General features: G+C 39.5%; 1 protein-coding gene across 1 annotated transcript in view; it reads right to left on the bottom strand.

The window, feature by feature from the left end:
- The window catches only part of SEMA3D (semaphorin 3D), a 206,559-nt gene extending 196,817 nt beyond the window's left edge, over positions 1-9,742 (bottom strand). The window contains exon 1 of the mRNA XM_037736584.1: positions 9,571-9,742. The gene's annotated coding sequence lies outside the window, so the exon portion shown is untranslated. The remainder of the gene's footprint in view (positions 1-9,570) is intronic.
- Positions 9,743-14,984: the final 5,242 nt, after the last annotated feature.

Genomic DNA, 14,984 nt, shown 5'->3' with positions numbered 1-14,984 from the left:
GATGCTCAGTAAAGGCACTAAAGCAAAAAAAAAATCAGCAATTTGTAACACAAGAAAGAGAAGGAATAATGTGTAAGGTAACATGTACATACATATGTGTGTGTGTGTGTATATATATATTATATTGTATATATAATACATATATAGGTTATATTATATGTACATGTGTATACAATATATATTATATATATTATATTGTATATATTGTGTATATATATATTGTATACACACATATATTTAGGGAGCGAACATTGACATTTAGAGACATATCTTTACAGCCATGTGATGTATATAATATTTTATTTAACAACGGACCACATATATCATGGTGGTCCCAAAAGTATATCATATTTTTACCGTCTTTTCTATGTTTAGATATGTTTAGAAACACAAATACTTCCCACTGTGTTATAGCTGCCTACAATATTCAGTATAGTAGCATGCTGTACAGGTTTCTAGCCTAGGAACAATAGGCTATACCATCTAGATTTGCATAGGTCCTTTCTATGATGTCTGCACAATGACAAAATTGCCTAACAACACATTTCTCAGAATGTAACCCTGTCACTAAGCAATACATGACTGTATAGTGCATGTATTCAGACATGTATGTATGTGTGTATAGATGTGCATACATATGTTTAAAATACAATAGGGAGATAATAGGATGGTAGCCATAATTGCTGCCCACTGTGTATTGTCTGGAACACATGTAAGTCTCAGCTTCTTAAAGTTATTTTGGGGGAAGGTAGTAGCTTCTTGAGTATAATTTAATATTCTGAATTGTCATGATATATATATTATACATAAAACATTTGATGGAGGATGATCTTCCAAGTACTTAATGTGGTAGATGTTATTAAGATTGAAAGAGAAAAAAGAGTTAAGTAGTCATACAGTAATTTTGGCAAGAATTTTGGAAGCATAATCATTGTCTAGAATTTAAAACATCTGGCACTGATGATGGGTCTTGTCAACATCATTAAAATAGCAAAGACAGAAGAGAAAAATGCACATATTTTTAAATGTTTAAGATTGATTTCTAGAGATGACTAATAAATATAATTTTTTGCATGAGGGCCTATAATTATAATCATAATTTGAAATCTTAATGTTTTTAGTAAATCAAATATGTAATTTTATTAGGAAAAATAAGTAATTATAAGAACAGCTAATTTACAGTATTTTTTTATTATGATAGTACTTATTATCAACAGAAAAAATGGCAGCAGAGTGGTATATGGAAGTAGAGGAAAAAATAAGCATTCAATTAAAAGACATTGATATGGTCTGGCTCTTTGTCCCACCCGAATCTCATTTTGAATTGTAATCCAAATTGTAATACCCATATGTTGTACAGAGGACTTCATGGGAGGTGATTAGATCATGGGGGGTGGTTTCCCCATGCTTTTCTTGTGATAGTGAGTTCTCATGACATCTAATGGTATTACAAGGGGCTTGTTCCCCCTTCTCTCTGCACTTCCCTCTCCTGCTGTCATGTGAAGAAGGAGGTGTTTGCTTCCCCTTCTGCCATGATTGTAAGTTTCCTGAGGCCTCCCTAGCCACATGGAACTATGAATCAATTAAACCTTTCCTTATAAATTACCCAGTCTCAGGTATTTCTTCATAGTAGCTTGAAAACAAAATAATACAGTAAATTGGTTCCAGGTAGCGGGGTGCTGCTGTAAAGATACTTGAAAATGTGGAAGCAACTTTGGAACTGGGTAGCAAACAGAGGTTGGAACAGTGTGAAGGACTCGGAAGAAAACAGGAAGATGTGAAAGTCTGAAATTTCTGAAACTTCTTGAATGGTTTTGACTAAAATGCTTATAATGATGTGAAAAATAAAGTACAGGTTGAGACGGTTTTAGGTGGATGAGAAATTTCTTGGGAACTGTAGCAAAGGTGTCTCTTGCTATGTTTTAGCAAAGCAATTGGTGGCATTTTGCCTCTGTCCTAGAGATCTGTGTAACTTGGAACTTGAGAGAGAAGATTTAGGTTATCCAGCGAAAAAATTTCTAAGTGGCAAAGCATTCAAGAGAAGGCAGAGCAAAAAAGTTTGGAAAATTTGTCACCTGATTATGGAACAGAAAATAAAAACCCATTTTCTGAGGAGAAATTTAAGCCTGTGTCAGAAATTTGCATACATAACTAGGAGCCAAATGTTAATCATGAAAACAATGGATAAATTCTCCATACAAGAGACTTCACAGCAGCCCTTTCCATCACAGGCTTGGAGGCCAAGAAGAAAAAAATAGTTTCATGGGCTAGATCCAGGACCCCCTGCTGTGTGCAGCCTTGGACTTAGTGCCCTATGTCCCAGGTGCTCCAGCTATAGGGGCCAAGTTACAGGCTCATTCCATTGCTTCAGAGGGTGCAAGCCCTAAGCCTTGGCAGTTTCCACCTGGTGTTGGTTCTTCAGGTGCACAGAAGTCAAGAATGAGATTTGGAAACCTCTGCCTAGGTTTCACAGGATGTATGGAAACACCTGGATGTCCTGGCAGAAGTCTGCTGCAGGGGCAGCACCCTCATGAAGAACCTCTGCTAGGGCAGTACAGAAGAGAAATGTGAGATCAGAGCTTCCACACAGTAGTGGAGTAGTGGCCGGAGCCTCCTCCTGGGGCACTGCATAGTGGAGCTGTGAGAACAGGGCCACTGTCCTCCAGACCCAAGAATGGCACATCCACTGACAGCTTGCACTGTACTGAAAAAGTCATAGACACTCAATGTCAGCCTGTGAAAGCAGCCAGGAAGGGGGTATACTTTGCAAAGCCACATGAGCAGAGCTTCCCAAAGCTTTGGGAGCCCATCTCTTGCAACAGCATAACCTGGAGATGAGACATGAAGTCAAAGGAAATCATTTTGGAACTTTAAGGTTTAATGACTACTCTATTGGATTTTAGACTTGCATGGGGCCTGTACTCCTTTGTTTTGGCCATTTTCTTCCATTTGGAATGGGTGCATTTATCCAACGCCTGTACCCCAATTATACTTGCAAGTAACTAAGTTGCTTTTGATTTTCCAGGCTCATAGGCAGAGGAACTTGCCTTGTCTCAGATGAAACTATGGACTTGGACTTTTGAATTAATGCTGAAATGAGTTAAGACTTCAGGGAGCTGTTGGGAAGGCATAATTGTGTTTTGAAATGCAAGAAAGATGAGATTTGAGAGGGGCCAGGGGCAGAATGATATGGTTTGGCTGTGTCCCCACCCAAATCTCATCTTAATTGTAATCTGAATTGTAATCCCTGTGTGTTGGGGGAGGGACCTCATGGGAGGTGATAATGCTGTTCTCATGATAGTGAGTGAGTTCTCCCAAGATCTGATAGTTTTATAAGGGGCTTTTCCCTCTTTAACTCTGCACTTCTTTTTCCTGCTGCCAGGTGGAGAAGGATGTGTTTGCTTCCTCTTCTGCTATGATTATAAGTTTCCTGAGGCCTCCCAGCCATGTGGAACTCTAAGTCAACTAAACCTCTTTCCTTTATAAATTACCCAGTCTCGGATATTTCTTCAAAGCAGTATGAAAATGACTAATACGTACATTAATCTTGACACCAGAGAACAGTTCACTATTAGCAGTTTTCCACTACATGATTTACATATGACTTTCAAGATAGATTTTATTTTTTGGAATAGTTTTAGATTTAAAGAAACATTGAGAAAATAGTACAGATAATTTTGCCATAATCCATACCCAGTTTTCCCTATTATTTATATTTTACATTGGTCTGGACAATTGTTTACAATTAATGAATTAATAATGACACATTTTCAATAACCAAAGTTCATATTTTTTACTCTATTGCAGGGTCCCATGCAGGATACTATATTACATTTAACTGTCACATCATTTCAGGTTTAGACTTCTCTTGGCTGCAACAGTTTCTCAGACTTTCCTTGCTTCTTGTGAGGCTTTTGTTTGGTTTTGTTCACTTGTGCTGAGAAGTGATGACTTTCCTTGTTTTGAAGACGTTCATAGATGTGAAGATTACTAGTCAGGTATTGGTAGAATGATACACTAGTGTAAGTTGTCTGATGTTTCTTCTTGTGGTTAGATTGAAGATATGAGTTTTAGTGGGAAAGATCACAGAGGCAAATTGTCATTTTAATCCAATAATATCAAGGCCATATACTATCAACATGATTTGCCACTGTTGATGTTGACCTGGATTACCTGGTTGAGATAGTGAGACAGGGCTCCTCAGGCTTATCCAGTGTAAAATGCTACCCCATGCCAAACTTGTTTTCTAATATTGTTCTACAATAAAAGGAACCAGGGACCCTTGGAGAAATGGTTCATTCCAGGACTGGAGCAGGGTGAGCCTACAGCATCTTGAAATGCCAAAAAATAAAGACATGTTCACAACACACACACACACACACACACACACACACACACACACAGACACACACACACACTGCTAAGGATGTATTGAAAAGACAGAGGAGCCAATTGAAAGAGCTCCCAGAGGCCAAAGCTGGAAAAATTTTAGCAATAAATAAAGTAGTATTTATTATAACACAAGTATAAAATAAATAACCATGAGAGTATGCTAGTATAAATAAGTGATTGAATAAATTAATAAGTAGGGAAGAAAAGACAACTCTTCCATGCAGAATAATTTCAAGTAATGCATGTAGCTATTCTGCCCTCAAGGAAGAGAAGCCTAACTCTCCACTCCTGAAGTGTGGGCTAAGCATACTGACTTCCTTCCAAAGAGTACAGTATGGACAAAGGAGGGGAGAAGAAGGTAATATTTGTAGCTTATTGAGCTTTGCAAACAAGTGAGCAAACTGAATAAATTGATCAGTGAAAGATTAGCAAGCTGGTTAAAGATGACCTGGTTAATGGCTATTAAAATTATTAAATATGAACATGGATCTAAAGCATTCAACATTAAAAATGATGGATTTAAAATCATCAAAATTATTAAAACACAAATATAAACAGTATGCATCATTATAATGTCAGTTCTTTAAAAGGACTTACCTATGTAAAGATGTTTAATAGTTTATATTATATAAAAATGTCTAGTAATATTTATATAATTGAAAATAACCTCAAAAGTATTACAGTTGTTTATCAGTGTATTCCTTGGTTAATTCATCTTTTATCTTTTTTTTTAGTTATTATTTAGGTATTTTAAGATGAATTAACATGGGCATAGATGATGGAGAAATATCTTTATTAATGGGTCCTTGTAAACATTATAAAAATAACTTTTACATAATTTTTTTACTTAGTGTTCTTATATACTCTATCTAACATGATCATTACACTATTCCTTTATGCTATGGGTTATCATAAAACTTCCAGTCTCTTACAATTTTTTAATGAGGGGGTAAAACCCTAATATTAGAAATAATACTTTTTGCTAAAATCTCAGAGAAAGTTATAAACTCCCAAATCTTTAGTTTGATTTTTACAGTCAATAAAAAGATCCAACATCACTATTACCTATTTAAATAATTGGTTATACTTCAATGGTATTTAGAATTTTTCAGCATTGAACAATATGAAGGTATAACAAGTTAGGGAAGACAAATTCCTTTCCTCAAGGTTCTTATTATCTAGTTAGGATTCATAACAACAGAAAAAGTAAAGAAGAACACAAATGATTGAAAACAGACTATTAGCTTGACAAGTATGGCAAATATATAAAAATAAAGGATTTTGGCCAAGGTTTCCTAGAGAAAGAATTGTTTTAAAACCATGTTTTCAGGCGGGAAGGAATGTGATCAATGTTATTGCCCATAGTAAATCATCATCATTATTATTGTTTTTATGACTTATTCCACAAATGTGAATATTTGTTTCTCCTTTCAAGGATTATGGTATGGAGTGTTGAAATACTACTTTACTTAAGTACTCTGTACAGCTCCTGGTGTTGAGGGGGAGCATAACAAGAACTTTTCAAAACAGGCCTATGATTACTCTTGTTTATTAAGCAAATTATTTACTAATGTCAAGAATGATTCTGAAGAAACATGTGTCAGCAATGCAGTAAACTGCCCAGACAGAACAGCAAAGTTCAGAGTCAACATTTGCTTTTCCAAAATAATGAAGCTATAACAAACAACCTGAAGATATAGTACTCATTAAACTGGCACCAATTGGAATATCTTCCCCTTGAGAGTCAAAATTTGATATTACACAGGCATAATAAAAATGGTAGTGAGTTAGCCCAGTAGCTCTATTAATGCAGTAAACAGACACTGGGACACAGAGATACTTGCTAGTCTCAGAAGTTATCTTCAGAGACACCTCTGGTTTATGATAACCTTTTGATAGTTAACAAATGTCCATGCAATAGAATGAGAGCACAGCATGAAGAATAACTGGAGACTATGAAACTTCTTGAATTAATTTAACTTCAACCCCAAGCAATATCCTTCTTAGTTTTAGAAAAGAAAAAATACATGAGGGTAAATAGGCTTGGTGACTCAAGCTCAAACCTGAAGTCTAATCTGTTAGCCTGTTGGAAACAGTAGAAGATGTGCTTCCTCTGCCTTTCTAGTTGTTTATATTCCTGACCTTCCCTGCCACCAAAAAAAATTCTATTCCCACGCTTACCAGCCCTCCCCACACATAAAAGAAAGCTTGCAAATTCAGTTTTTCTTTGTGTATTTTTTCTCTGCAAAATATAAAGCAAATCTTAGTAAAGACTAACCTATTAAGGCAATTCTAGTGAAAGGCAAAAGAAAGCCACAACAATTACTTTTCTGTCTTTTATCCTTGGTTTCTGCTAGTGTGGTTATTGTTTCCTAATAATTCCGAAACATTTTACATTGCCAGACACTTTTTCTTAACCTCCCATCTCAGAGAGTCAGCAGGAAAGTTACCAGAGTGAACTACAAAAGCGAATCAATGGTGCTGAAATACGAAGTAAATTTTTAGGTGTTCAAGTCATGAGGACAATAAGTAGACAGTGGAAAACTTAGCCAATCTCAGGAAATTTCCTTAACACAACCATGCGATTTCTATTTGATAATTTATTTTTCTTTTTTTCTTCTATGAGTATTGTTAAAGAAACTAATAATGAAACCTGAAGATATAAATAGATCATTAATATCACATACATATAATTCTGGGCTTATAGATTTAATGTGGTCCATACTCATCCTCAACCATGAATTGCATTTAAATTTTTGAATGTTCTCTACATGTAAATGATAGCAGATACAGACATAGCATCAGAACTGACCTTAGTCAGCCCTCCCGTTGAGCGGGGTCATAGCAACTTGCCTGAAGTTTCTGAAAGAAGACTAACACCCAGGTAAAACAGCTCCTATCTCAGCTCAGTCCCTTACTAGCTTATATTTGGGCACATCAAGCAACATTTTTGCATCTCCTTTATTATCATCTCTAAAATGATAACTACCTAGCTTATTCCCCTATCAATACATTTTTTAAAGAAGTATGATTCTATGTTAAGAACATAAAAGCACAAATGGGCAACACCCATTTATAACTCTTTTTTAATCTCTGTTTTTATTTTCTTTTTTTGTGAAAAAAGGAAAGAATAAGAGAATGATGACACTTGTATCATATTGTTGGGAATGTTAATTGTGATAAAGTTCACAGCACCTGGAACACAATAGGTGTTTGATAAATGTCTCTTCCCTTCTCTAGCAATGTTTCATTTCACAATTGGGCAAATTCCATTGGAAATGTTGGCAATCCGAATCAGTACTGTTTTACTGTCTCTCAGCCCTTGACCCTACTCTTATCTCGTCCCACATCACCTTCCTGTGTTTCCTGGCCTTTCCCTTACTAGAGCCAAGGTCTTTTCCCATCTCCCTGACCAGGGCCATTACTTTGGGCCCGTCAGCGATGGCTTCCCTGACCAACCTTAGCTGCTGGGGCGAGTCTCAGAGACTCTAAGACTGGAGTGGGTTAAAGCAGTGGCCAGCTGGGGTTGCTCACTCCCAGCCCCGATCTTTTTGCGCATCCTCCTTGCTGTCTGTCCTCAGAGAAGGAGAAGGGAAAGGAGAAGGGAAAGGGAAAGGAAAGGCATCACTGGAGTGATGACATGTGGCTCTCTCCCTTCTCCGCCCTTCACATTTTTCTTTCCACGTGCAGAACTGGGAAGGCTCTGACCGCCCTTGCCCCCGCGGTTGCCATGGTTACACAATAGCAGCAGCACCAGGCCCAGGAGATGTCTCAGACCTCTCCTCTACCTCCGCCCCAACCCCTCCTTCTCTGTTAGGGAATCCTCCCCCTCCACTCCGCGCACCCACACCCCGCCACCGCCCCCCTCCACCTTGCGCACACATTCAGGAGAACTTAGGCTAAACCAGACTTTGGGCCCTCTCCCCTCTTCTTTTGCCTATGCAAATGGCACTAAGCTAAGGTGGAAGTGGTAGGGTTTTGGTGATGAATAAGAGTCCACGTAGACAAGCTTGACTTTTATTACCGCTTCTCTGGAGGCAAAATAGCTGGAAGTTCTCCTGTTCAACTCCTGTCTGCATAACTCGGAATCCCGGCCATCAGCCGCCCCAGCTGCGGGCGCGCGGCTCCCGTCCAGTCCCCTGGATCCCAGAGCACCCGGCCTGCGCGCAGCGTCTCCTGCTCCTGTCCAGTTCCCTCCTTGCGCCGGGACGGAGGCAAGGCAACGCAGCCCGGGAGGTTGAACTCAAGTCAAAAGAGGAGAAGCAGTGCCTAAACGGCCCGTGCGCTACCAGAGCAGCCCATTAACGCTTTAACTCGGGGCTCCTTGGGTGGACGCGGGAGGAAGCACTCAGGGGACTGCACTCCTGGTTAAATGCCCAGCAGGAGTTAAATTGGGCCTTTCCAGAGCGAGCCAAGCCCACTACTACAAAGGGATCCCTCCAGCGTTTTGCCTTAACCGCATTTCAGACAGCCAGCTTTGTGGCTGCTGTTTGACTCTAACTTTCCCTCTAAATCGAAAAGGGTGCACACTTCCATCAGACTGAGTGTCGCGATTTCCCGGGGAGGAAAAAGGCGTCGCCCCTTCCTCTCCCAAAACCCTGCAACAAAAACCACCACGCTTCTCTTCCTTCTTCCTTGCCCCCTTCCTCTGCCCCAGACCAACAGGGAAAGCAGCGAGCGAGGGCGCAGATGCCCTTTGGTAGAGTCCTCCCGGATGTTCCCGACCAAAGCCTCTCCAAATGAACCTGCAGCCGGCGGAAGCCCGGTACACGTTCACAGGCGCTGTCCGCTGCCCAGACCGGGAGGGGTGTTGGGGAGCGAGGAAGCTAGAGAGAGCAAAGTTCCCGGGAGGAAAACTTTGTGCGGTGCTGGCAGGCAGAGGCTCGGGAGCAGCAGGCTCGCCGCTGCTTGAGGCTGGGTGGGACTGCGCCCCTCGTGCTGCGCGGACGCCGGCGCCGCGCTGACTGCGCACCGATTCTCCGTCCGCTCGCCTGGGCGCCCACTCTCTGTCCGCTCCGGGAGCCCTCTCTGTCTCAGGACGGTTCCTTATCTCCCCAGATCCTGCTCAACCTCACTTCGGACCCACAGCCACCCCCAAATCCCGGCTCTCTCCGCTTGGCACCGCGGTTTCCAGCACACCCTCCCACTGGAGTAGCAGGTGACCCACACCAGACTTACCTGCTGTGAACTCTTCTCTCCCTCTCTCTTTGCCTGGTGCCTGTACAGGGAGAGAGGAACGGGATGAAGGCTGAGGTCCAGCGGCACGGCGACCCGGGACACCGGCGCGGGTTTCTCTGAGCGGCAGCCCTGGCTGAGCAGCGGAGCCGCCGGCAGCCCTGGCAGAGCCGGGAAGCTGCGGCCGCAGGGGCCAGGCTGGGAGGCAGGGGGCGCTGCTGCCTCCCCCGAGCGCCGCGCGGGGACGGGCGGAGAGCTAGGCACCAGCTGGAGCTTTGGGGAGGCGCGGGTGGCGAGGAAAGGCACGCTCTAAACAGGAGGGCGGCTTTTAAGTTTGTGGTGTGACCGCAACAGCTGTCCTGGGAGAGACTCGGTCTTTCTAAAAAGAGGATGCTGAAAACTCCGGGGATTACCTTTCCCCTTCCGATCTCCTCCCCCAGCCCCGGCCCGCCTTCCCTCTGCGCACACCAGAACTCCCGAGCGTGCAGAAGTTCATCCCTGCTGCGCCGAGACTGCCAGGAGCATGGATTTAGACGTAGCTCGGGCCGCGCTGAGGGATGTTTATCGGGACAGGGCATCCTATGTATAAAGCAACCTCTAACGTCTAATCTTCCTTCTGGGTGACTTTGGGACCTCGTTATTTCCTTTTCTATACCATAAAGCTTGTTAAGGACCCCATGCAGAAGAAAAACCGTCCTAAAAATGCTAACCCCCCAAAATAGCACCTGCGTTCCACAATGTAAAACATCAATCCACAGTTCATGGCCTTGGCAGGGCAGGCATGGGGTGAAAAACGGGGATCAGCCCTCCATTAAGGGGCTGGCACTCAATAAAGACCAAACGGAAAGATAAAAACGAATAGAATGTAATCCTTTCTTCCTCTTTCCCTTTTACAGGAGACCTACAAGAGGTGTGCCTCACATTCTTGTCTTCGGGAGTTTCTTTTGTAGATTTTTGCACCCCTTAGTCACACAGTAGGAAACTTAGAAGTATATGAGGACAAGGAGAAGATCTAAGCTTTGTTGAACCTGGAACCTATGCAATTTGAATGCAGGATCCTCTTTAAGAAAAAGCAATGCAGAAATGTCTCACTTCTAGAGATTTTGCAAAAATATATGACAATGTGAGCTCACGAGGCCACCATCAGGGACATTAAAAAGGCCTGTGCATTTGGTTAGCCCTGTAAGTTGGGCATATTTAACTGGATGGTAAATCCTTTTGTGATGGGAAATCCAGGTTTACAATCACACACCTTGCTGCTAAGCCCATACATAAATCTGACATGACATAGAGCCATAGAAAGAAAGTAGCCAGAGGATCCTGCATTTGTCAGCTTGATTTAAGAGCACAAGGTGTAGGGTCCAAAGCTTCCTTAGCAAGTGACAAGAGATATCTTGGTTTGGAGATGGTGAACAGACAAAGGCAGTAATGGAATAACTGGAAGGGGCAGAAGAGATTCTTCATTTGACCTTTTATCTGTGGCAGAGGGTGGAGGACCACAGAAGCTAAATGAGTCATTTTAAGTTACAGATGGTTGATGGCAGAGTCAGGCTAAGGAGAGGCTAAAGTTTCCAAAATCTGACCAACGTTCTTTCTTGTGTCTCATGCTGTCTTATCTCTAGAACCTTGGTTTGGACTCACAGCCAACCAACCCCAAAAATACCTTCGTTGGATAGAGCAAAATTTTTCAAATCCTCATAGACTATTTCAAACTATAGCAACTTTTTTTTGAATGCTTTATATTTAATGTTATGCCATTCATTCTGTACCTAGTCATGCAATTGTTTCTTGTATTTTTCTATATTTTTATATTATCATTTGCTTATGTCATTGCACTTCCATTCACATTGCAAGGTCGTTGTGAGAACAAAATATCTCTTTTTGTCTCCCATACATGTTGGTTCCTAGTAAGTAGTTTTTGATTTTTAAAAAATCTCTATTTTTACATTTTTAAAATAATTTTGGCAGTTTGCCAGAATTTTGTGTTTAACTAGAATTGTGGTTAACTTTGGATTTCCCCTTTTCCTCTTCTCTCATTTAAGTTGTAGCTTAATATGCTCAAACTAAATGACACCTCTCTTTGCTACCATTCAATCCTTTCCATAAAGGCCCTACAGAATTAATCACTCCCTCCTGTTTTCCCAAAGCACTTTGATTTCACTACTATAATAAGCTCTTTTCATGTTATATTATAATTAGTTATGCATGTGTCTGCATCCCATACAAAAGTGTTGGCTGTTTTGTGTCTTTGTTTCTTCAGCCTCTAATACAATGCCTATGACATTGTATTGTACTGATTTAGTTTGAGGTACTCTGACTTCAAATTTAGACAGAATTTACCAGGGCATCCTGAACATATCATGAGAAAACAACATCTGTAACGTGAGTTCTATGCTTTCCTTCCTTTTAATGACTCTGAGCACAATGCGGACAGAATCAACTGTTAATATATTGCCCACTGTGATGAATGGCCTCAGCTGTGTCCACAGCTCCATAATCTTCAGGCTGCTTCCCTGGTCTTGAATGTGCTAGGTGTTCAACAAATATTTGTGTGTTAAGCAAGTTAATAAAAATAGTAGCTATAATGTTAATATTCAGTCACTGGGTTTATTTCTGAATTTCTAATAACAGTATAGGGTCCCACCAAAATAGTTTTAATAACCCTAAGAGTTTGAGATCTATTTTAATCAAAAGCAATTTAGTATTCTGTCCTATAGAGCTAATGCCCTATCTAAATTCTTAAAATAAAACCCAGTGGAAAAAAATCTGTTTTACATAAAGCTTTGCTAAAATAGAAGGTGTGTTGCATAGTTTAGTTTGTCTTTAAGGGCGACTATTCAAGATTTAACAAGTGAGCCTTAATTTCACTGAAAAGATGTGTATATCATCAGTTTAAACTACCTAATTGCTGCTTGTTTGCCTGTTTCAGTCTGAGGGGAAAAATACAAACAAAAAGAAGAAAAAAGAAAACAAATCACTCTCAGATTCTTGGAAACATTATTGAATAAATAAATTGTTTGTCTTGAAAAATCTAGGCTATTCTGAGACATACTACTCCTCACCCATCTCTGCTGTGGCTCACAGATATAATATGAATAAATAATTTTCATTTTACGGTAATAATATATGTTAGGCAATATGAAATACAATATTTCTCAAAGGATCAAATTTAATGCCAAACAAATCCAAAGAATAAAATTCTAATTGTAGAATTTCAGTAATCATCAATCTATGTTGGGAGCCATGGGAGAAGGTGGCAGGGTTGGGTAAGGCTAGAGTAGACTGTAGGCTTCTCCAATTCCACATATAGCTACCTCTGCCCAGAAGAAAGGAGAAAGATAATTACTGGGTCCAGAACTTAAATCTAGCAGGATCTCAGAGGATTTGGCTGTACTCTCAGCAGAAGATACTAAGCCCAACAAAATCTACAATTCTAGTTCTCTCTGAACAGTTTATATTCACAAATCAAATGAAAATTTGTTGCATGTGAAAGGAAAAAATGGAAAAAAGAGTCCACAGAGGCAATGGATAAAGTTTATGTGCAGAGGCAGATAAGGAAATGTGTTAAAAAGCATGTCATTTTAGTATTTACTCCTCTAGAAATAGTCATACCTTAGTCATACACATAACCTCTCTGTCTTATAATAAATACTACCTTATAAATGTTTTCTCTTATAGCAACATATCAGCACTGACAGATAAGAAATGTTATTATCCTCATCCGAGAAAGTTGGGATATATGTTATGTCTAATTGGAACAAGTGACAGCATGAGTTTAAAGCAGCTCATCCAGCTGCTTATCTTCTATTAGGTATTTTTCCCCTTATAAACTTCAGGGGTTTTTTTCTTCTACTTCATTTGATCATAGCAATACACTCATTACTAGATCATTAGATGTTTACATTATAAAGTCATTTGATGTGTTTAATGGTTAAAAAGCAAACACCTGACTTTCATCTTTTATTTCTATATTAATTACTCATACATAGAACTCTCAGAAGTAAATGTATCCCTGCTTCTCATCATCAGATAAAGACAGAAAATAGTTTATGGTTAGTTAATTGGGATGTAAAACTGTCCAAACTTTGCTTCATACTTTCAAGTTTTAAACTCTTATAATATCATAATTAATCATAAACTTTCAGAGTTAGAAGACACCTCAAAACCTTCTAGCCTTAATGTTAGACACAAGAAAACCAGGGCCAAGGAAGACATAGTTGCCATTCAGCAACTTATGACTTCTGCCTCGATGCCTTCTCTAGAATATTTCACCTTGCTATATAGACTTTTCTTTTAAAAAGGAAAGAAAAGAAAAAAAGAAAAGAAAAGAAAAAAACAGCTATTTTTCAAAACTATCCAAGCCAGAATCTTAAGGTTATATTTACTTAGCTGGGTTGGGGTGTGGTGAATAATTAAATTCAGCAGGAATGTGCTTCAAAATAAAAATAAAAACACAGCCCAGCCTCTTTGGCCCAAGTCCTGAGACTTCAGAAAAGAAAAACCTCCTTGACTATGAACATTCCCTAGAAGTTGAAAAGGTTTTCCATTCCTGATATAGGAGTCCATATAGATATTGTAGATTGGGAGAACTTAATTAGATAAAAATGACTCTTTGTTTTTGATTAGTAGCAATGTACTTATATCAATAAACAATCCCCAAGGAAGGATTTTAAGGAAAAATAAACAACTTTCCTATACATAATATAAAAAAATCATCTTTAAGTTTGCCTTTAAAAAATACCTTCATACCACTCATACCACCGCCATTCTACCCTTAGAACATATTTTAGATGCAGCATATTCTTCTAAGAAAATTAAGCTGATGAGGGAATTCCTATGATACCCAATTGAGGCAAGCCTTATTTGTATATGAGTGATGAAATAAAGAAAAATATGCCCCCTTGTGGCTTATTTGTTCTGCTTCACAATTAATCAACAGTGTTCTATTATTCCCTGAAACACAAACATACCTGTATTCCGAGTGGAATTAAACTATTTCTTTGTGCAGTCACTGGCAAGAGCAGGTCCATACAAACAGCAGGAAGGCATTCCAATACTTCTGCTTTGTTCAAGGTCATAGCAGCTGCTTAGCCACGATGAAATCAGTATCCCTGAAAAGGAAGATTTTCCAAAATAACCCATAGATTTGTATAGATATTATCAAAATCCCTTCCAAAATAAGTGCATTAGATAGAGTTTCTTTCCTAAATATTGAAGTTTGTTTTGGATAGACTTACACCATCAGTTTCCACAAATAAGAGAAAATTCATGATTTCCTATTCTACTATACTTGTGCCTCTACTGTTTCTTTGACTGTAAGATATGCTTATTTTTCCATTAGAAAAGTAAATTATATAATAAAGAAGTTAAGAAAATAGTGATTTTCATTCTTGTGTCTTTTTCTCTCCTTTTGCCCT

The sequence above is a fragment of the Cebus imitator genome, unplaced genomic scaffold (genome assembly GCF_001604975.1).
Source record: "Cebus imitator isolate Cc_AM_T3 unplaced genomic scaffold, Cebus_imitator-1.0 Scaffold26, whole genome shotgun sequence".
Classification (NCBI taxonomy): domain Eukaryota; kingdom Metazoa; phylum Chordata; class Mammalia; order Primates; family Cebidae; genus Cebus; species Cebus imitator.
This window is presented reverse-complemented; position numbering and strand designations above follow the sequence as displayed.